At 35.7% G+C, this 22,560-nt stretch overlaps 1 long non-coding RNA gene and 2 pseudogenes across 2 annotated transcripts in view; 1 reads left to right on the top strand and 2 right to left on the bottom strand.

Moving 5' to 3' along the window:
- The window catches only part of LOC103876224, a 41,005-nt gene extending 37,957 nt beyond the window's left edge, over nucleotides 1-3,048 (top strand). The window contains exon 3 of the long non-coding RNA XR_002516071.2: nucleotides 1,798-3,048. This is a non-coding gene — a long non-coding RNA (uncharacterized LOC103876224). The remainder of the gene's footprint in view (nucleotides 1-1,797) is intronic.
- A 9,162-nt stretch (nucleotides 3,049-12,210) lies between these two features.
- LOC101008666 lies at nucleotides 12,211-15,269 on the bottom strand (annotated as a pseudogene).
- A 4,493-nt stretch (nucleotides 15,270-19,762) lies between these two features.
- On the bottom strand, nucleotides 19,763-21,393 carry LOC101007595 (annotated as a pseudogene). The gene has a single exon (XR_635372.4). The product of XR_635372.4 is annotated as a protein PET100 homolog, mitochondrial pseudogene (transcript).
- Between the last annotated feature and the right edge of the window lie 1,167 nt (nucleotides 21,394-22,560).

Here is a 22,560-nt window from a genome sequence, read left to right as displayed (position 1 = left end):
GAGGTCAGGAGATCGAGACCATCCTGGCTAACACGGTGAAACCCCGTCTCTACTAAGAAATACAAAAAATAGCCGGGCGAGGTGGCAGCGCCTGTAGTCCCAGCTACTCGGGAGGCTGAGGCAGGAGAATGGCGTGAACCCGGGAGGCGGAGCTTGCAGTGAGCTGAGATCCGGCCACTGCACTCCAGCCTGGGCGACAGCGCGAGACTCCGTCTCAAAAAAAAAAAAAAAAAAAATTTCATCACGAAAAGCCAAATGACTTTCACCAATTAGGTCAAATTCCTGCAGACTATGTTTTGTTTATAACCCCTGGATTGTTCTTAGCTGTGTTTCTTCCAATTTGAACTACTTGTCAAGTATATGTCCTTAACATTGTGTATGGAGACTTCCTCTTCTTAAAATTGCAGATTATAAAATAACTGAGTAACTTTCTCATTGAGAAAACTAGAAATTAGGAAGTGGGAGCAGTTACTCAAAATAGCTACTTGAAGGCATAATAAAGCTAAAACTTATGAAATGTTTCTAGTTCAGTTTCCAAGAGGAGATTGAAATCCATGAGGTGAGTCACCTTTGGGACCTCTGCAGATTCTCAGAGAGGTGGCTGAAAGACTGAATAGCTCTTCTGAAATTCTTTCATGGCTTGCAGTCACAATTCAGAGCAAAGGGTTCACAAGGACAGTGACCCTGGTATAATGCCCTTATCTCTGAATTGGGACAGAAGGCAAAGTGGACACAAATCAGTCCTCATACAGACCAAACCATAGTCCAGCCTCTAGTCATTTGAATGGCCCTGGAAATATTTGTTACTCAAACTTCTTTAGGATATTCTGGAAAGCTACTTCTCCCAGGTGACACACCAGTGGAAAACAATATCCTAAACTTCAAACTGTATCTACAAATAAATTATCAATTGTCGTGTCAAGCATCAAATTATACACAACCAAGGTGAACAAAGAAATATAAATCAGAATAATTTGGAAAAAAGGGAAACAGAAAGACACCCACTAGGGCTCCTGATATTGGAAATATAAAATGCAGACTTTCAATATAAACAATGCTTACTACACTTCAGGTCATTTTAAAGATGAGAATAACAATCTGGAAAAATAATTTGAAATGATAAAATATTAGAAGACAAATATGACTTCTAGAACTGGAAATTCGAAGAAACAAGATTTAAAAGTTTATGAATAGTTTTAATGCAGAATAGCTGTGAATAAAAGAGAATTACACAGGTATGAGAGAGACCAGTAGAAGATACCAAGATACTGGATCATGAGAGACAGCAAGATTTTAAAAACTTATAGAAGAAAGGATAAGAAACAGAGTGTACAGATATTAGATCTAGTGAAATTTTATTTGGAGTGCTTATTTCAAGTGATGCCTTTTCTGTAGTATACAAGAATATCCCAGGACAGGTCTGGACCCTCAGTCCTGATGAAATGTTACCTCCTTATGGAAGACTCCCTTGAACACACATTTTAAAACTTCATTTACATACCTTTAGAGGACTTTATATTCTATCCTCATATTATTATAATTTACTTTACATAGATCAATTTATTTATACAGTAAGTCCCCAAATTGTTTGTTTTGCAAGGACATTTATGTGCTTAGGAGCAAAAAAAAAAGAAAACAAAAATGGTGAATGCCATAGATCTTGCATAAAAGTTTGGGTCATCTTACTTACTAAACTCTCTATTCTCTTTTATTCATATTACACAGAGCTGTTTAAATAAAGATTGCTATCTTTTTTGTGAGTAGCAAATTCATGTCTTTCTGTTTGCTTTATTTCAGATATAATACAGGTCCTGTAGTTTCAACCATGGATCAACTGTGTGAACCATCTGTGGATACCTTATGTCAGTGTACCTAAATTAAAAGATGAAGTTATGAGACCTTAATTAATCTCTTGAAAGGAATATTTGCAGTTTTTCATATTCAAAGTAATTGCAAACAACTTGCTCTTGTTAAGGGTAGAGGCATGATGAAAAGCCAAATCTTCCATACTGATTCTTTTTAACAAACAAATAAAAACAATCTGCAAACTATATTAACCGCTGAGTTATAAACTGCTTACTCTCATAATCTTCAGGCATATTTCTTAAATTTATAGGTTAATTTTTCCACTATCTGAGGTAAATAATTGTGATTAGATTACCCATTGCTTTAATTCTACATGCTTAATTAATTTTTTTTCAGAATACTAATACATGTTCACAGTGGAGAGAAACAGAAAATATTCTAAAGCAAATGGAGGTTAATTTAAAAGTACTGGTTATCACACCAAATCAGAGATAAATTTAATATTTTTCCTATAAATATATGTGTGACTGTATTTATGAAAATGGGATTATATTGTAATGGAGATAATACCTTATAGGGCTGCCAGTAAGATAAAATGAGAGCATGTTGCAGAGTGCCTGGTATACCACAAGTGCTCAATAATCTAGCTATTATAAGATAGTATTTACAGTTTTAAAACCTGCTTTTATCACTAGACTGCATATAATGAACATTTGTTGTGGGTAGCTATTCATTTACAACTCCTGTTTCTCTAAAATTATAGAACCATATTTAGTTGTGCGGATAAATATAATTTTTTCCTATTGCTAGAAAAAATTTATTTCTAATTCTTTATAATAATGAGAAAAAGGAAGACATATCCTTGCTGATGATCTTTTTTTAAAAAAAATCTTTTTAATGAGACGTCTTTGGTTAATTTTTAGTATGATATACATCTATATGTTGAAACTACTTTATTTTTTATGTCCCAAACAAAAGAAGTATCTCACATTGATTTAACTGTTTACCCTTCTCTCACTCTTTGTGCTGGTATAGTCACATATTTTACAATTACATCTTTTATATTTCCTACAAGATATCATGTTAAACACCAGTTATAAGTTTATTGCCTCTCAGCTGTGATCTGCCCTACATTACCTGCTCATGATACTAGAATTGCACTCCATAATCCAGGGGTGTCCAATCTTTTGGTTTCCCTGGGCCATATTGGAAGAAATGTCTTGGGCCACACATAAAAATCACTATCACTAACGATAGCTGATAAGCTGGAAAAAAAAAAAAAAACAGAGTGTACAGATATTAGATCTAGCAAACTTTTATTTGTTGTGCATATTTCAAGTGATGCATAAATCTCATAATGTTTTAAGAAATTTCACGAATTTGTGTTAGGCTGCATTCAAAGTCATCTAAGTAGCCCATGGACCGTGGGCTGGGCAAGCTTGCTGCAATCAGTTCTCCTTCATCAGTTGGCTCAATAGTAAGCTTTGCAGTGGAGGGGGCTGTTGGGACACTGCAGGGCAAAGCAAGGGAAGAAGCTTGTCTTCTGAGTTCTGCTGGCCTTTCTTTCTGCTTCCTATGACAGTGCTTCCAGCACTGAACATGAAACAATGTTCAGTGGCTCTCAAGTTTCAGATTTTCACCAGAAATCAAGCAACTTCCTGCTCACCATTCCCAGTTTACTGGCTGTGGAACAGCTCTGTGCCATGGCACACAGTGAATGTATTCACCCTTCACCTTAAAGAGGATAAGACCACAGACTTACCCTCTTTAGCAAGGACTGAATCTCAGGCTGGTAGTAGTGTTGGGAAGCAATGGGTCACCCAGGTTTATTTCATCTTTGGGTGCTCTTCCTTAGCCTTGGAGATAGAAGGCTATTTGCTATCCCTGTATTATTTAGCATTTTCTTACATTCTTTTGTTATATTTGTTAACCACTTTTTACTAAATAATTTTTTGTTTGTTTGTTTTTTGAGATGGAGTCTTGCTCTGTAACCCATACTGGAGTACAATGGCATGATCTTGGCTCACTGCAACCTCTGCTTCCCAGATTCAAATGATTCTCCTGCCTCAGCCTCCGAGTAGATGGGATTACAGGCCCCTGCCACCACGTCTGGATACTTTTTGTATTTTTCTGGAGACAGGTTTTTACCACGTTGGCCAGGATGGTCTCAAACTCCTGACCTCGGGTGATTCACCCACCTTAGCCTCCCAAAGTGCTGGGATTATAGTTGTGAGCCACCGAGCCCAGCCTAATTAATAATTCTTTTATATTAATGTTTTTCTGCTCAAATTATTACTGTGCTTTCTGTTGCCTGGTCAGAACATGATTTTTTTTAATAACTTTAAGTCATTAATATTCATTTTCATTTACTTACATATTTATCATTTCTGGTCATTTCATCCCAACTTGAAGCTTTGAGTTTGCATCTGAGATCATGTTTCTTCATGGTGATGAAATCTGTTCAGTAATTTTTGAAGTGCAAGTGTGAGGAATGCAAGGAGTCAGGGTTTTTGTTTGTTTTGATCTGAAATCTTTATTTCACCTTCATCTTAAAAGCACATATTGAGTGGATATACACTTTAGTAGCTTTTTTATTCTTTTCAGTACTTTAAATATTTCAATCTATTGTTTTCTAGCTCCCCAAATTTGGTTGACATGTATGTCATCAGTATACGGCTCCCGTGAATGTAATATCAGATGTTGCTTTGGCTGCTTATGGAATTTTATCTTTGTATTTGATTTTTAGCAATTTGACAATGATTGCCTATGATTAGTTTTCTATGTATTTATCCTATGGGATTTGCTGAGATTCTTTCATCTGTGGATTGATACTGTTCTTTGGATTATTACTTCAAAAAAATTTTTTTGCATCATTCTCTTACCCCTTTCATTCTAGGAGTCTAGTCAAAGCTTATTTGATCTTTTGGTTGAGTTCCACCTATTCTTCTCATATATTCTGACTTTTTTGTTTAGAATTCATTTTTCTGTCTATACTTCAGTTTGAATGTTTTCTATTGACATCTTTTCTGAATTCACTCATCTGCTTCTCTGCTGTGTTCAGTATGTTAAGCCCATCCAGTGGGATATCTACTACCAAACTAGTAAGGGGGTTTTTAGTATTTTTTTATTATTAAGATAGAATCTACATAGGTGTATATATGGTGTTTGTCAATGACTATCGACAAATATTTATATCTAAGTACAAAAACCATAGTCAACATATAAATCATTCATTCTTATCATCTCAGAAATTTTCTTCATATCCATTTGCAGTCAATTCACATACCTCATAAGTACGTATTCTTCACATTTCTGTAACCATAGGTGAGCCCTTCCTGTTCTTGAACTTCATATAAATGAAATCACACAGCATGTAATCTTTTATATCCACATATTTTTATTTAACATCATGTTTTTGAGATTTACTGATGTAGTTGCAGGGACTGGTAAGTTATTATTACTATTACTCTTATTACAACTACTACTATACACACACATACACACACACACAAACACACATATATAGACATATATATATATATATATTTGTGTGTGTATATATATATATATATATATGTCTCTAACTCTTGACCTCAAGTGATTCACCCACCTCAGCCTCCCAGAATGCTGGGATTACAAGTATGAGCCACTGTACCTGGCCACTAACTCTGTTTAAATAGTTTTTGCACATTTTTAAACATTGAGATGTAAGTGTATCACCCCATATAAATTTGCTTCCATTTTTCATTGGTTTCCTTGATTCTTATAAATCAGTCATAACTATTATTATAAATATATATATGTATTCATATTCACATATTTTTCCTTTTTTAAATTTTGGCTGCAGACTACATATATAATATTTTGAGTGTTTTAGATATTTATCAGTTTTTCTTTTGAAGAATTCATAGTAAAATTGAGTCCAGCTATTGTTCCTCAGAATATAATTTAGATAATAAATAGGAAAATGATTAAATGTGGGTGAGAGTATTTATTTCAAATTTTACCTTTTTTATACAGGACATTTTGCTAGGGAAATAACTATTCCATTTTATTCTGAATGATTTTGATGTTTGTTAGTCGTCCTTTGTATAAATTGTTCATCTATGTTTCTGTTCATTTTCCCATTAAGTTTCAGCAAATTTCCTAGTTGATGTGCAAAAGTACTTGAATTGCAAGCATTAATTCTTTGCCCGCTTTTGTCTCTGAACACATTACTCACATATTAACCTTATCTGCAGTATCTACTATTCAACACAGATATTCCTCTGGCATTCAACTTTATCTATTGTTTGTAATTTTGGGGTCTTACTCAGAAGTCCTTCTTTACTTAACTTTGACATTTTAGCTAACATAATTCACCATTGTGGACTGTGTAACTGCGATATATCTTAATTGTATCCAAATAATAAACCATTTTCTCAACATTTTCTATCTAACTTGTACATACTTCTGCTGGTTTATTGTGGCACTGCTTTCATATGCGAAGTGCCCATGTGTATATGTGTGTTGCTTACCTTTCCATTCTGTTCCGATTTAAATGTTTATTACTGAACCAATTTTACACTGTTTTTAATTCTATAAATTTGGAGTATGTGTTCATATGTGGAAGTATGAGTTTTACAGTTAGCTGTTGTTGTTTTTTTTTAAATAGACTTAGCCAATTATAGCATTCTAATAAAAATGGAGCCATTGTATTGCACAGCTCCAAAAGATGCCCTTTACATAAACTACAAAGTGCAGGATGGTCCCTGTTATTACAATATATTCCATGTGAATGGTGCTCACTAGAGTTAGATGACACAGCAGTTCTGGAGTTTTGAATTTTCACTCTGAATTGTTTTATGTGTGTGTGTTGTGTGTGTATAAATGTGTGTATGTGTATTGTTTGTAGCAAGTATGAATGCAAGCTCTGGAGCTAAACTACTGGGTTCAAATCCTGGCATTTTTATTTCCTATGTGTGTGAAATTTATTTGCTTCAATTTTGTATTCCATAATACAGAGATAATGGTAAGACCAACTTCAGGGCATAGTTTTTAATACTCTCTTTTCTGCTGATAGAAACCACCCAAATGTATTTATCTTTTTATACCCAATGGTACTATCAAAGAGGGTCTTTGTGTAATGAAACTTATCAAGAAATGTGCTTGAGAATATCTTTATTGGGCTTTGCTCATTTAAATGGTAGTTTATATATATAACTATATATTTTGAATTTCTTTTTCTTTGTGATGCTGAAAATATTACTGCTCTGCTACTTAGTACATTATCTATAGATGTTGAGAAGCATAATGACTATCTGTTTCTCAGTTTATTATAGAAGATCTATTTTTTTTCTCCTTTAAAATTGTCTTTATGTTTCTGCAATTCTTAGATTTCACTGCATTTCTAGGTATCAGTCTTTTTATTATTTTTCCTGCTTGCCTTGCCATAAATCCTTTGTATCTGAGTTCTCATAATTTTATTTGTTAAACTCCGCATCAGTAATTCATTAAATTCTTCCAGTTATTTCTTTTTTAATCTGTTTGAATTTTTTGGATATGTAACTTAACCCTTTCCCTTCATTCTGCATTCCTTTATTAGCATTCTCCCTTTGTAATCCTTCTCAATGAACTCCTTCACCTTATTTTCCATTTCTCTCACTAATTCTTCAGCTGTATGTATGTGAACCATATATTGAGTTCTCTTTTCTGTGATGTTTTCACACCCAGACTACTGGTTGTCATTGTTGTTATATTTTATGATTGTTTGTTTCTGTTTCAATAAACAAAGTGTACAATACTTTCTTTTGCTTATTTGAAGATATTTAGCATATTCATTTTAAAGTTAATTTTTAGGTTTGAAGTTTGTTGTCTTCAGCCTATAGGTTTGCTGATTCTTGTCTTTGTCTTATATTTGTTTTTTACTTTCCCTTGCGAGTCTGTATTGTCTTTGTGAGTTAGTCACCTTTACAGGGTTGTATACTTGTGGATGGGAAGATAATTTTTGTCCCGGCCTTTGTCTTTCTTTGTGACTTTAGGGAATAGGAGACATGCCATAGCATAAAGAGCTTTTATGAGATAATCTGTACATTTACTAAGACACTGTCTTTTAAAGGGATATTTCTTTTCTCCCCTTCTCCTAGGCTGACTATTCCTGCAAAGGTACAAAATATAGGAAAGCAAAAGGCACATTTCCACCAAAACGTATGACTACCTGAATTGACATTACCTAGACTGTTTCTACTCCAAGTTCTTCTGCCTTGCATTCCTTTCACCTTGACCTCCACCACCCAACACTCTCCCATTCACATACAGCCCTAACCATCTTCTTTTGCCCCCACACATCCACCAACATTTCTATGATATCTGCTGGCTGAGAAATTCATCAACATCTCTTTCTGAAATATCTTCATGTTTGGGTTAGTAGAAGGAGCCAAAATAGCATATTATTACACCAACTTCTCAGGAACTAAAACTTGGAAAAGTTCCTCAAAATATAAATATAGAGGCATATAAATTATTCACACCTTAAATTATTCTCACCACTGTAGAATCTCAGAAGCTAAATAGCATCCCAAAATTAGATACGTAAACCTATTCCCAGAGATCTTTGAGGATGGGTAATGTCATATAGCCTTTTCTTGTATTTCCCTATATCAGAATTTTGCACTGAGTAGGGCATCTATAAAACATTACTAAGTTACCAGTGTTTAAATTTCCATGTTACATTGTTGCTAAATCTGTGAGATATTATGACCAAACTGATTGTAATATCTAGGAAAAGCAAAATAAAACAACAGTATCTTAAAGCTTAATTCCAGAATAACTCACGTCAATGAAAAGTTGTTAATATACAATCAGCCTACATTATACATCTTTCATTGATACATTTAGCATATAAATAAGACTTTAATATGTATTGCCCCATACACAAACACATTTTAGTGTTTCTAAAATACTGATACTTCTATTAATTAATCTGATCTGATTCTTTAAGTCCTTTTAAGTTAATACTAAACCAATACGTAAGAAGGAAGAGAGGTGAGGATTTCCATAAACTTGGTCAACAGTTTCAAAGAGAAATACAATCCGATTGGGATTCTGATTTCCTCCAGTTCCATAAGGTGAAAAAAAAGATGAAATGAGAGGAGATGGCATTCACCCATCCATTTAAAGTCAGTGCTGTATTTCCAAGGGCTAAAACAGTTACAGTTGCACTGTTCATTACTTTGGAAGTGTCACATTTTCTAGTATGACAAGATGTATTATGGATGGGGGTTTTTATAGATGTGGAGAAATCTCTCTCAAAGTTGTTTATTTGATTTTCTCCCCTTCTGCCTCTTTGTACTTCAGCGGCCAACCTTGGGATAATGGGATTACTTTATGCCTTCCACATCAGGCTCTGGATGAGTGCACAGAGGCCAGTGGCAAGAGAAATAAGATGGTTGTAAAAATGCAAACGCTGGAAGTTAAAAAAGGTGCACCCAATAACTTGCCCTTAAATTTAAAAGGAACTAAATGAGGAACTTCTGGACAATTTATCTTACTGTTTACTGATAACAAGTCACTTTGTTTTTATGTGCTCAGTCTAGTATTCCATAATTTATTTGAAAGAAGAAGAGAAATAATGTAGATAAATGATGAAGTGTCAGGGTCTGACACTCTTAAATGAAGCTATTATGGTCAAAGAGAAAACGTAAAACCTGCGGCTCATTATGAGAGTGTTCTACTTGTCAGTTAAGTGAAAAGGCCTGGAATGATTTCCAGTTTATTTGTCATTGCAGTTATTAAAGCTGTCTTTTTGGTGCCATGAAAATGAATTGAAGACTTTATTCGAAGTAAATTTGTACTAAAGCTTTCAGATGTATCTTATGTGAGCTCAGTGAGGCAGGGAAGCAGCTTAAAAGCTGAAATATTACAAGGAGACAACTACCAAAGTCTTTGAAACACACAGAATACATAAGTGTTGATAAATGAAGTGCTTCTTTGACTAGGAAACAAATTTTTGACTGTCATAATGGAATAAGATTGGTAATGGGATATAATATCTACTAATTGTTGGAAGATATTTTATCCCTATGAGGAATTAATTGCCTACATATTTTAGTAACAGTTCTACCAGCCTATCCTTCCAAATATTGATTTCCAAGAAAGGTTAAAGAATGCATCATTTTTTGATAATACGTACTTAATACTTAGTAAATATTAATAGAATAAATACATCATATAAACAAAAAAAGTATGTTTTGAGTAATAATAACTGCTAGGCTAAAACAATAATCTCTTAAAAACTTGAAAAGAAGTTCAAAAAACCAGAGTAGCATATTTCATTTTCCTAATCGGAATATCAGACTGCAAAAGGCTGCATCTTACTGCAATATATAAATATATTATTGACATTTTAATCTTACAGGGCTCGTCTTCAAATACCTTACATCCTTACTGAGGTGTGAGAATAACCTGTACTTTAGCTTACATTGGAAGAAAATCAAATCAGATGGACTACTGACATGGTTGAGATGGATTCCTTTTAAGCATTGAAAAAATTCACCCATTTGTTTCCTTCTTTCATGGCTGAGAGGTCTTCGTTTTCCCTCGTGCTACTCTGGCAATCACAAATATTTTTTGCATTGTTTAGTTATGCTTTTTGAAAGTTTAGAAGTGGATATTAATAGGGATACCTAAAGAAAAATGGATAGACTATATCAATTTTTCACCTCACCACATTAAATAAGAAAAATCACTAAAATGAATATTTTATTTCAGGCCCAAGAAATCTCCCAGTCATGCCGTTGACTTTTTATTGTGGATATTACAAATGTGTTGACACATTTTCAGGGTCAGTTTACAAAGAAAACAGATTCTGCATCCTCCTCAAAGGTAATTTTTCAGTGTTTCCATCAGATTTTATAGCCATTTGCAGTGATATTGTCAGAGTACACGGTCTACCAGGCTCTTTATTATATGCCTTATTTTCAGGCATTTAAATGTGTAAAGTCTCCCTCTGAAATCAAATTTGTTTTTATATTTGGAATATTTGAAATATTCCTATAGCTTTGATATTCTAATAGCTACAAATTCCAATGCTATAAAAATAAATGCTTTACAAAATCATAGCTGTGATGTGACAGTGAAGAAAGCTATACAACATAGCAATTGCTAGATAAAGGTGTAGAGGGTTTAGATTTAACCTGTTTGAAAGTCAGATTGTGTTTATACTCCCATTAAGGTTTGAAAAACCAACAAAATGGTGGAATTAGGTTAAATAAGCAATTACTTTGGAAAAAAATTGACTAATTGTTTGATTCACATATTAGTATTAATGCATACACATCTATGTTTTTGTTGTTTGTTTTTGAGACAGAGTCTCGCACTGTCGCCCAGGCTGGAGTGCAATGGCATGATCTCAGCTCACTGAAACCTTCGTCTCCTGGGTAGCTGGCTCAGCCTCCCAAGTAGCTGGGATTACAAGAATCCGCCACCACGCCCGGCTAATTTTTTGCATTTTTAGTAGAGATGGGATTTCACTATGCTGGCCAGGCTGGTCTTGAACTCCTGACCTCGTGATCTGCCCACCTCAGCCTCCCAAAGTGCTGAGATTACAGGCGTGAGCCACTGCGCCCGGCCACATCCTCCTTTTATGTGTACATACACTGCATAATCACCTTTGTTTTTGAGCCTATTAGGGTTTTTTTTAACCATTTAAGGAATTTTTATTAAACCAAGAATTTCATAATCCAAGTTACATTTCCTTGCTTAGTTATCAATTCTGTTATTTAAAACATAACTGACATTCTGAGCTATTCCACAGTTAAGAGTTACAAAATTAAAGAAATGCTTTAAATTTTCATACTTTGCTGAAAATTCTTTTTCCCAGGGTCTATGAAACATTAATTTGTTTTTAATTTTAATTTTAATTTTTTTTTTTTGAGATGGAGTTTTTTGCTCGTTGCCCAGGCTGAAGTGCAATGGCATGATCTTGGCTCACTACAACCTCTGCTTCCCAGGTTCAAGCAATTCTCCTGCCTCAGTCTCTCTGGTAGCTCAGATTACATGTGCCCGCCACCGTGCCCAGCTAATTTTTTGCATTTTTAGTAGAGATGGGGTTTCACTACGTTGGCCAGGCTGGTCTCGAACTCCTGACCTCAGGTGATCCACCCCAGCCTCCCAAAGTGCTGGAATTACATGCATGAGACACCATGTCTGGCTTGTTTTTACATTTTCCTATATTTTTGTGTTTTGTTTGTTATTTTCAAATCAATAAGTAATCTAGGACTAGTAAGTTTGCTAGACTTGGTATTTCCTCAGTACATAAGGTTCACAGTTTGTTTTCCTTGTTTATGTTTTGTAAGTTTTTCCATCATATTTTAGTTTTTTGATGTTTAGTTTTCTTTGTTGAAACACAAGTTTTTTGTTTTTTGCTTTTTTTTTTTTTTTTTTTTTTTTCCATGGTCCCTGATCAATTTTAAGCAGTTGGTACACCAGTAGCACTGTTAACTGCTTTCCGGAGCCTCTTTCGCACAGTAGGCTTGTAGTATAACCACAGCTTCAGAGACTCCAGAGACTCAAGCATATGAAGAAGTTTTGAATTACCAAGCTCCAATAACATGCCAGTGATTTTACCAGCAAGAGTAGTGTGCATGGCTTGAATAAGAGGAAACAGTCGTTCACCCAATATCTGCTTCTGCTGCTGAAGAGGGGCAAATGCCAACATGAAAGCGGTAAAAAGTTTTTGACCTTGGACATGAACAGCAAGCTGCTGCCTGGTAACCTGTGGATGTATATTAAGATGTTGTTGAGGAATGTGAATTCCTGCAGCATATTTGTACTGTGGAATGATGTGGACAGCAGGAGTGGAGCCAGCAGTAGCAGCTACAGGACATGGACCTATTGTCTGTATTGATGAGTTAGCAACACACTGTGTAGACATGACTGGTAACATCTGTGAAGAAGCTGGTCTCAGAGTGGTGGTTAGGAGCAGCTGAGCGGATAGCACAGGTCATATTTTGGAATGGATAAGGTCTGACACTCTGAGCAGCCCAGGGAGGACTTGGTCTTAGTTGAGCAATTTGGCCAGGAGGATAGTATGCAGCAGGTTCTGGGTCTGTGAGACAGCCGCCATGAAGTAACATGAAGAAGGTGCTGGCTGGTAGGGGTTGATTACAGGGTGGGGCACAGCTCGTACACTTGCCATCTTCTACACATATTGGTTAGTGAGGTGAGCCAGGTGCTCTTCTTTGAGGTGAGCTAAAGCTACATACAATGGCTTGCTGGCCACAGTTTTACCATTCATTGCTGTAACTGCTTTAGCTACTTTTTCTGCGGAGGAGAAACATACAAAGCGAAACCCTTTGCTGCAACCACCCTCCATCGTAACATTTGCACTAGTGATTATACCAAATGGAGAAAACTCTTTCTGGAGACGTTCATCATCAATACTCTCATCAAGATCTTTCACATAAACCCTAGCACCCTGGTATCTGGTGATTCTATCTTGCTTCATCTGTCCAAATTTGCACTTAAGTTCTGTCTACCCTTCCACTTTTTTTCTGAGCTTGAACAACATATATTTGATTTCCACTGAACTCCTTTCCATTCATCTCATCCATAGCTGTCTGTGGATCTTCATGCCTTTCAAAGCTTACAAATCCAAATCCTTTAGATTTTCCACCTTCATCAGTCATTACTTTCACACTTAAGGTCGGTCCAACTTTGAACTCTTTTGCCCTAGCTCCAAGTTCTGCTGCTTTTCTTTAGGAGACCTAAACCGTCCAACAAATACGTTGAGACCATTCAGGCGCATCCCATTCATTTTTTTTCAATAGCTCCTTCAGCTGCTTCCTGTGTCTCAAAGTGTACAGATCCACAGCCCTTGGAACCACTTTTATCACAAACTACCTTACACGAAAGGGAGTTACCAAAAGCAGAAAATGCATCACACAGTGCCTTCTCAATGAATGTGTCCTGATTTTTAACGAATACGTTGCCCACTCCACTTCTGAGCAGTGATGGATCACAATGAGACCACAGGACTCATACTGGCTTGCCCTTTATAACATCAAAGTTCATGGTGGTCAGAGCACGCTCCGCGTCCGCTGGCTGCAGGAAGTTCACGTACACGTAGCCCAGGAAGCGGCGGGTGATCTGGTCCCTGAAGACCCAGATGGCCAGGGTGGACCGGTTGAGCTGAACTTCTCTTGCAGCATCGCTTCAGTCACATCCGGGTGCAGGTCTCCCACGTACAGCGAGGCCGTGGGGTAGCTGGGGGCGCTGGGGTTCATCGCGGCACGGCTGCCCGCAGGGCCACAGGCCGCGGCCCTTTCGTGAGAGGAGGAGAGCGAGTGCCGGGCCGGGGGTCTCGGAGCCGGGAGCAGGGAGCAAGGGCATGCGCTGAGGGACAAAAATCAACCAAATCGGAAATGACTTACCAGCCACAGAGTGAGGTCGGTTGGCCGCCGCTGTCTGCGCGCTGCCGGCGGGGAGCCACGGTGCGGGTCTCCGGTTCGGGCGGCGGGAAGGCCTCAGTCTCCTGGTTCCTCCTTGCAGCTGCTGCAGGGCCGCAGGCGGGGTCGGTCTTGACTGTTGACCGGGTTATTTTATAAAAGCGGAAGAAAAAATATTATAATTCTCTGACGGAGTAGATGCCGATTTGGGGGGAAATTTTGGGAGGTATTTTTAAAAGATTTTTTTTAGGGAGAAAGGCCATATTCAAGTTTTTTTGTCAAGCTAATTAGTCCTCTGATCAAATATATTTTATCTGGGTTTATTTACTTAGTATGTAGATGTCAAAAACTAAATTAGTTGGATGATAAACATTGCAGTTTCTCTTTTTATTGAACTCATGGAATAAAGGAGGAGGCAGAATCATAAAACATACGAAATACATATTAAGTGCAATTAAAGGACGGCATAGGAGTTCAGAGGCATCTAATTTAGCTAATGTTTGTAGGCAAGGAAGACTTCCCAATGGAAAAAGATTCCTGACCTTAAACGTTGAAGAAACAGAAGAATTGACCCAGTAAGACTGTATCAAAAGGATCCTACCTGCATTTAGGTTTCCATAAACCAACAATCCACCTAGCTAGTTCCTTTCCTTTCATGACACTAGGCCAAATTTCTCTGGAAGAAAAACCATTGAGCTGCTGCTTCCCCCACAAAACACTTAGAGTCAATGTGGGACTCTAGCCAAATTAGTAACAGGGAGTTCAAAGCCAATAAGGTTAGAAATGATTTGCTTTATTATAGATAGCCATAGATTAAAATCATACTAATTTCCCTTCTTTCTCTTTGTAAATATGTATTCACAATGCCTACATACAGAATTAACATATGGTTATTAAACGACAATGGGAAACAAGAAATGTAATCTTTTACTATATAAGTTTACATAAACATAGAAATAACAGAAAATCTTTTTTTAATGCTCCAGGTGCTTTTCTTAAAGTTTTAATATTCCATTTTTCCCTAAAAGCATGACAAGTAATTTTAAAATTAAACTATAAATCATTTGGTATTATAGTCTCTATTAATGATTCAATTTCCAGATTAGATTGTTTATTATAATATGCCAACATAAGATATTAATGAATATGTGTTTATTGGTTATGCTTAAGTATTATTTTCAGGAAAGTGAATCTGTGGCTCTGAGGCAAATATTAAACAGACATGTGTCAAAGATTTTATTTAACCTGTTAATTAATGAATGGACCAGGAAAGTTAAAATCAGTTCAAAGAACATTTGATGAGGTAAGTATAGAGGTAATTTTAAGAAAACATATTAGGGTGAGATTCTTGGGTTAGGTATAAAACCAGTTATTGTCTTTCTGGGCAATAAATTGTGACTTTCATAGTTATCTCTTCATTGGAGAGAAATGATTTGCATATTTACCTGAGAAAAATCTGTACATTAGGTTGTGTTCCTAAAGAGTCGTAAATTTTGAAAAGTAAATAGAAAAGTAATAAAAGAGCATCTAGTAATCTATTGCTTGTTTCCAAACTTCAGGTAATTTTTCTAATAGTTATATGTAGGCACTTCTTCAAAGACATTATTCTAAAATTCTGTCACTACACTAGTACCTAAGTGTGGTTTGATTAAATCGGTGAGTCACTTCAATAATATACCAAAGTAGACCGTGTTGGCTTTTATGCTAAATTGGCTGCTTACAATTTCTGGTTTGATCAAGATCTTATTTGATATTTGAAATTTTTTAAAATACACTTCCTAAAAATGGTCTGATAAATCTAGGTGCATTATTCCCATTAAAAGAGAAGCTAACACTTAAGTCATAGTAATAACTATTTTAAAGAGATGGATGAATAAGGAAGGAGTCTCTTTATAATAAGAAAATGCATTAGAAATGTTTTTAGTTATCGCATGCTGGATCTAAACTGAATTATGTCCTTCTAAAATTCATGTGTTGAAACCCTAACCCACAATGTGACTGTATTGGGAGACAGAATCTTTAGAGAGGTAATTAAGGATAAATGAGGTCCTAAGAGTGGAGCCCTAATCCAATATACCTGGTGTCCATATAAAAAGAGGGAGAGACACCAGAAATACGCCCACACGGAGAGGAAAGGCCATGGGAGGACATAGCAACAAGGCGACCTTGAATACACAAAGGAGATTGATCTCAAGAAAAACCAACCTTGCTGGCCTCTTGATCTTGGAATTCCAGGCTCCATGACCGTGAGAAAATAAATTTCTGTTGTTTAAGCCATGCAGTCTGTGGCATTTTGTATGGTTTTCCTAGCCAACTAATACAATCTCTATTCACTAGAACATGTTTTTGGTGAGAAATAAAACTTGTAATTTACAATGTATGTAAATGCACATTAGTCATAATTATTAAATAAATTGGTTACATTAACTAAATTAGCTATTAGACACATTAGTCATAATCACTTTATTCCTAAAAGTGCTTAGAAGAACCTGAAAAACTAACCAGAGAAAGCTACATAATAAAAACCACCAAAATATTTCCTATGAAATGTCTTAATTTATCAGCTCATTCCTTTGCCCTTACCAGCATGTCTCTTCCAATTTTTTTAAACTAATTCAACCTTTTACTTTCTCACTTCTCAAAATGCATATTCTCCATTCTCTGAACTGAAACACTGACAAATATCTTGTTTATTTCAATTGCTTCTAAGAGAAAATGCCACTAGTTTCATAGAACCTGACTCCATTGGACAGCTGGTCATGTTTCTTAATCCCAGTCTGCGTTGCTCCTGGCTAGTTCTACTCACCAGAAGGTGTTGAATGAAAAGGGCTGTTTGAATCACAGTCCTGCCTTGCTAAGGCCTTGTTCAGCAATATCTGTTTGTATTTTTACATAGACTTAGAACTATGTAATAGACTAAATGTGACAAGCATGCGACCACTTTCCAGGGTCGAATACTCTTCAGAAAGCCAGATTTGGGGTTTCATTCAGTGATACTTAGTTTTCCTTTAAGAATCATAGACAAATGTTGAGGAAAAATAATACAATCAGAAAGTTACTCATTACATTGTATTTGCACTCTAAGAAAAAAAATTTAATTAAAGGTCTGACTGAATCCCTGATATTTTTGACATGCTACGTAGTACTGGAAACCCTATTACTTCCTCTGAGCTTTGCTTTCTTTATATTCTTTTTTCCCTTCCAATTTTCCATAGTCTTTTTTAAAAAGTAAGATCTTTTTTTTTTCTTCTACTCATTGATAGTTTGAGATTTGAGACCTCTTCTGGCAGCTTTACCAAATGATAAAAACATGAAGCCTGGTTGTTTAAATCTCTTACGCAAACAGTATGAACTCCTTTTTGTGGTCCAGAAAAAAAGAGTCAGTCACCACCACAGTGAGTGCTGGTTACATGAAACAAAACATGGACACATTCTTATTCACTTGGCTTGTTACTTTGAGCCCCACTTTCAAGCATTAAGAGCAAACGCCATGTAAAATGAATTATATATTCCAAGAGAGAGGAGTGGCAATTTTTTTGGTATGTTTGTCTTTTCTTTTGAAAAGATAAAATCAGCCTTCAGTTTTAGTAGACATTCCTTTTTGAATTGAATCACTGAGTTAGTGAATAATACCGAGTTTGCATGGCCATATGTTGGATGCAAACATGGAGCCAAGGGTAATTGAAATGACTTCCTCAAGATCACTCAAGAGCCACTGGAGGAGTGTTGCTCCCAGAACAATAATTTTTTTTTTTTATTTTGTCACATGGCTATAAGAAACCTATACCTGATCTCCAGGATATTTCTCTAAATAAAAGGTAATCAGTGGTCAGACATGCGGCGAATATATTAGACTGCTGCTTTTACCCTGGTGTGCTATTATTTGGGGCTTATGAATAGCAAATGTAAAGTAATCTCAGAAGGAATTTTATTCTAATGTTCTTTCAAATAATAAAACCTTTTGTTTGAAAGGAATTAGGATGACAAAAACCTAAGATTATGGGAAACCTGGTAGCAGATCTTTCCTTGGCAAGATTAGAGTGAGTTATGACCAGTCAGTGGTAAACAAGTTTCATTCATTTTCCATTTCTAAGTTAAACTTCAGAGGAGCAGTTGCCAACAGCACTGTGGCCAATCATTTAGTCACAATGCATTGTTTTGAAGACATATGGTACCATTTTAACCTATCCATCTAGTATTCTACAACCAGTCCTTCTACCCAGACTGAACATTAGGTGTTCTGATTGTTAAAATTTTAACATAGTCACATGTTGATGGGGAAATATAAGGCTTTTCATTTTCGTCACTACACTGGATGGTAAGTTGTTTTCCAGGAAACTACAAGGTGTTAAAATGCCTCTTCTATTTATATCATCAACATTCTAAATATATTATGTAACTTATACATACACGTCAAACGTTTTCTTCCATAGAGTGATAACATTAGTTACTGTGTATGAAATTTTTTTTTACTTCTTAATACCAATTTCAGTAGCTTGATTTAAGAAACAAAAACAAGAGTGCAAGAAATAGATTTACAAATAAATGGTTTCCACCTTTTGGGCTTCCTTATGCATCAATAATTTTTCTACCAAGTAGATTCTGTGTGCCTCTCAAAAAAAAGGAACAGTCTTTGTCATGAAAGATGCTCTCTCAAAGTATCTTTGTCCCCCAAATCCCCAAATCATATGACTTCTTAATGATTGCTTTATTTTTTTCTCACTCACTAATGGAAAAATTGTCTTTACTTTTTAAGATATTACAGAGGTGTATATAATGTCTTATGGGATGTTAACTCTTCCTAATCACAAATACATTTAATGATACAGAGAATGCAATGAATAATTTAGCAACGATAAATTATTTTCAAAAGGCAGCTTTATTTTGATGTTGATTTGAGAATTCTACCTAGGAACAAAAACAAAACAAAACAAAATGAAAAAAACCTTGCATAGCTACCTCAAAGTAAATAGTCTGGCACAAGTGTAAATGGGATTCTTCAAATATATTTTAATCAGATTGAATATTTTGATATGTAATAAAATTTGCCACAACTCATACAGATGTTTTATTAATAATGGGTTTGTTCATAGGATACATACATAGAGAGGCAGGTATTTTTATTCATTTATGGAAAGGGGTTTGATAAGAAATCATTATTTTTTTCTCTTAAAATTTGTTATAGGGACTATACTTTTTTTTTTTTTTTTTGAGACAGAGTCTCACTCTGTCACCCAGGCTGGAGTGCAGTGGCATAATCTTGGCTCACTGCAACCTCTGCCTCCTGGGTGCAAGCAGTTCTCCTGCCTCAGCCTCCTGAGTAGCTGGGACTACAGGTGTGTGCCACCACACTCGGCTAATTTTTTATATTTTTAATAGAGATGAGGTTTCGCCATGTTGACCAGGCTGGTCTCAAACTCCTGACCTCGTGATCTGCCCTCCTCGGCCTCCCAAAGTGCTGGGATTACAGGCGTGAGCCATCGCACCTGGCATAAAGAATATATTTCTTTGAAACTCCTTCATGATGTTAATTTTTTTTTTTTTTTTTTTTTTTTAACAAGGAACTGAGTATGTGTATATTTCATCAGGGGAGGGGCTAGGACTCCCACTTGGAGGCCTCAGGATTTCTGCTGGGCATCGCGAAGAAGCTTCTCCTCCCGCCGCTTCCGTACCCTCTCTTTGAATTCTTCTATCTCTTGAAGCTTCTCAGGTGTCCACAGCTCCCTCTTGTGCTGTATGACGTAGCCCTCAAACCACTCGGCCTGATTGGAAACCCAGAACATCGCCACAGGGAAAGTGAGGTAGAGTATCATCCGAAATATCTCCAGCTTCACCCCCATCTCGTTTCTCACCCCCATCTCGTTTCGTTAATTCTAATGAATACGTATTTATTAATTAAGTTTCCTAGAATTATAACTGAAAACACAACTAAAAAGAAAAGGAAAACAACTCCAGCCAGCTTCCCAAAAGGAAAAATTATGGAATTTTATTGAGCCATGGTGAGGAATCCAAGAATCAAGTAAACGACCAAGAATGAAAATCTAGGAATCTCACAGACTTTTAATCTAAAATACTATAGTTAAACTGACTTAGTTCTAAAGATTTTCAGAAACCAACTCCTCAGTTACAAATGTCCAGTTTCTGAGGGCAAAATGTCTGATTTTTCTAGCTTAAATGCCCACATTACAATTGTGTGCCCTGGTGGAAGTAAGGCGCAGATTTTAACAAGTGAAATTTCCAGATATTGAGGGTCAGTGTAAGGTTGGAAGACGTTCCCAAAGCAGGGTAAATTGAATGCAGACAAATCACATTTGGGAATTGTAGTGGATACCAAACTGTATGAGGTCACATGAGCTTGAGAACATGTCCTCGAAGAGTTTACAATTCAGTTTTGCAACATAATAATAAGACTGATTGAAAGATAAATACAAACAAATAATTCAAATAATAGTTGAAAGAAATAAAACCTCTATACTTTGTACAGAGAATAGCAGGTAGCAGGCCAGAAAGATCACTTAAAAGTAGAATGGCTAATGTAGGTTTTGTCCTTCATAAACTTTTCTTTTTTAAAACGAAGTTCTTCTAATGTTTGCTCAGAAAGTATTTTAGGCGGAAGAAATTCATTGGCAGATGAGGTATAATTCCTTTTCCTTGGTTAAAACAGTAAAATTCTGGAAAGAAACTGTCAGGCTGTGACTTTGTATTACACCCGCTTATGAATAGCTGCACAGATTTTATTGTGTGTGATCGTCCAAATGGGATAAAGCTGTGTATGTGTGTTTGATTTATGATACTGTAATATTAAAAATTTGATTCAGGAAAATTGTTTTGTTGCCTTAAGATTTGGGAAAGAAATGTCTTCTAGGTTTTATTTATGAGATATTTCTTTATGGGCAAAATAACATGGACATTGAATGTTGATGATAGGAATTTGATCATTCTAAAAAATGCTGGTTTTGATTTTGTTTAAATTATGTTTATTTTGTTGTATAGATTTTTTTTTCTTAACTTTTGACACTTTGCCTAAGGACATAAAGTATCTGCATGATGCTTTCTTTGTATATCTGCGTGAAGAAACAGGAGTTTCTTCAAATTTGAATGTTGTTGCCTGTTGATGCGTGGTTATATCCTGAAATATTAACTTACAAATAAGATGATAAAAGAAGCAGCTAACATTTTGCCAGGCAATGCCATCATGCTTACACAAGGGCCAATAATTCTTCCCTGGTAAAACAGCAGCTTGATCCGTGTCAGGCACTGTTCTAAGCTGGCGCCCACAAAGCCATAAAGCTTTCATATGATTCTGAAATTACATATATACATAGAAACACATTCCCAATAGAAGAAACTATTATGTGTTCTTTGATAAAATGTTTTAACTACTCTGACAAGGACCTTATGAGACTCAAATCATGAATATTAAAGGTATAAATTCATCTTCATAAACAAATGATAATAAACTCATGAAGTGTTTTAGAAACTTGTATATCATTCTCAAATTTAGAAAACAGCATCTATTTTAACAATTTTTGGGCATGTCCTACTAAAGGGCTTATGAAAACTATTTTTTTATAGAACAAATCCTATTGATTTTCAAAGAGGTATTTGATAACATGTTTACATTTTGTGAAATTTTTGGTATGATAGAAATTCCAATTGGGTGCAAATGCTTGTGGAATGGGCATATTTCTAAGTCTAGCTAGTATACCTGGTAAATAGTAGAGACAACCCAGGAAGGGTAGGACAAATGAACACCATATGGTAGCATTCTGTAATTTTTGCACAGACTTTATCAATCAAGTAAACAAACACCTTGACATATCACCTTTTCCATCCTAACAAAAAAGTTCTTATTCTGCATATTAGCTGGCCATTTAAAGAGCTTACAAAAAGGTTAATATATCTGAGTATGCTTTCTTAGCTGTAAATTCCTCCCTTTGGGAAAAAAAAATTTGAAAAGTGCTTATTGTGATAAGAGTATGTGAGTGATAGTTCTGCTTCATCCCCTGAGAAACACTCTCTACTTTCTTCAGGTTTGTATCATCAGGTTTCATCAGTCTTGCCACTAAGATATTCTCTATAAAGTCCAATCTATAGTCTCTTTATGGCAATGAGTCACCAAATACTTAAACTATTAAGTTACTGCATGATCTTTTATCCCCTGAATAAATTACTTAGGTTCTTTATCATGCCTCAGAAGCAACTCAGGCTCTGAGCACAGTTCTAAGCTAGGCAAGGTTTACCCTGTCGCTCAGCCTTCTGATGCTGCGAACTTCTTCACTTTGAGACTCTTCTTTCCATCTATAATCACAGCAGTGTCCTCCTGGCA

The sequence above is a fragment of the Papio anubis genome, chromosome 10, assembly GCF_008728515.1.
Source record: "Papio anubis isolate 15944 chromosome 10, Panubis1.0, whole genome shotgun sequence".
Classification (NCBI taxonomy): Eukaryota; Metazoa; Chordata; class Mammalia; order Primates; family Cercopithecidae; genus Papio; species Papio anubis.
This window is presented reverse-complemented; position numbering and strand designations above follow the sequence as displayed.